At 41.0% G+C, this 1,616-nt stretch overlaps 1 pseudogene; it reads left to right on the top strand.

The window, feature by feature from the left end:
- The first annotated feature begins 515 nt into the window (after positions 1–515).
- Positions 516–1,252, top strand: LOC115239580 (annotated as a pseudogene).
- Positions 1,253–1,616: the final 364 nt, after the last annotated feature.

Below are 1,616 nucleotides of genomic sequence, written 5' to 3'. Positions count from 1 at the left end.
GAAATTGAACTGATAAAAATAATGACAATGTTATTAGCCGCATTTGACAGGCTTTATATACGCTTATTACAAAAATTTGAATACGGGTATAGATAGTGAATAGCGCGCCGCATAGCGGTAAACAAATGAACTATAATCCCAATATTAATTACAAAAGGACTTTATTTGGACGATCATAGGACGTCTTCAAAATTTCGTCTTTGGCTGGTCTAAGAAATGAGGTCTCTTAAACGTCAATTATTAGTCGCCGACATTATAGACTAAAAATAGACGTCATTATGTCGTCTTTTGACGTTACTCTGCTACTTGGGCTGTTACATTACATGTTACTCCTATACGAGGGTTGTCTGAAAAGTTTCTGACCTCAACATGAAGATGGCAGCACTCGTAAACAAAAGTTGGGGAATGTGTTTGCGCATGCTTTGAAAGGTACCCACCAAAATTTTAGCCATTTTGGACGCGCAGTTGTTGTTTGACAATCATTTGAGTGAGTCGATGTGAGTGTTTTTATGAAAATGGAAAAAATCGAGTATCGAGCTGTCATTAAATATTTGTTTTTGAAAGGCAATACGCCTACGCAAATCAAAGACGAGTTGGACGCTGTGTACGGGGACTCTGCACCATCATTTACCACCGTGAAATTTTGGGCTGCTGAATTTAAACGTGGCCGTACCAGCTTGGGTGACGATGAACGTTCGGGACGTTCAAAAACTGCAACCACTGACGATAATATCGCTCAAGTTCACCAAATGGTGCTAGACAACCGTCGAATTAAAATTAGAAAGATAGCAGAGGCTATAAACATGTCCAAAGAATGTGTTTGTCACATATTGAATCAAGATTTAGGCATGAGAAAGCTGTCCGCGCGTTGGGTGCCGCGTTTGCTCACTTTGGACCAAAAACGTGTTCGAATGAACATTTCCAACGCTCTGTTGCCGCAGTTTAGGCGCAATAAATCAGAGTTTTGGCGCCGATTAATTACTGTAGATGAAACTTGGATACACCATTATATTCCAGAAACAAAAACACAGTCAAAACAGTGGACTGCGAAGGGGGAATCGGCTCCAAAAGAAGCAAAGATTGTTCCTTCGGCTGGGAAAGTGATGGCAACTTTTTCTGGGATAGTCATGGAGTTATCTTAATCGATTATCTTCAAAAAGGAAAAACCATTACAGGAGCATACTACGCATCAGTACTTGACAAGCTGAAGGCAGAAATTGCGGAAAAACGGCCACATTTGCAGAAAAAATAAATTTTGTTTCACCAAGACAATGCGCCGTCTCACACCTCAGCGGTTGCCATGGCGAAAATCCACGAATTACGGTTTGAACTGCTTGACCACCCTCCTTACTCACCAGATCTAGCCCCAAGCGACTTTTTTTGTTCCCTAAGCTAAAAGTTGCGCTCGGAGGACAGAGATTTTCGTCGAATGAGGAGGCCATCACCTTCGTAAACAACTATTTTGCAGAGAAAGACGCCGAGTACTATTTGGACGGGTTGAAGAGATGGGAGCATCGCTGGGAGAAGTGTATAGACTTACAAGGAGACTATGTAGAAAAACAAAAATTAATTTGAAGAAAAAATGTCTTGTATCTTTGTTAGGTCGGAAACTTTTC

Source organism: Formica exsecta, unplaced genomic scaffold (assembly GCF_003651465.1).
Source record: "Formica exsecta isolate Colony F162 unplaced genomic scaffold, ASM365146v1 scaffold389, whole genome shotgun sequence".
Lineage (NCBI taxonomy): Eukaryota > Metazoa > Arthropoda > Insecta > Hymenoptera > Formicidae > Formica > Formica exsecta.
Note: the sequence above shows the minus strand (reverse complement) of the source record. Positions and strands in the feature narration are given on the sequence as shown.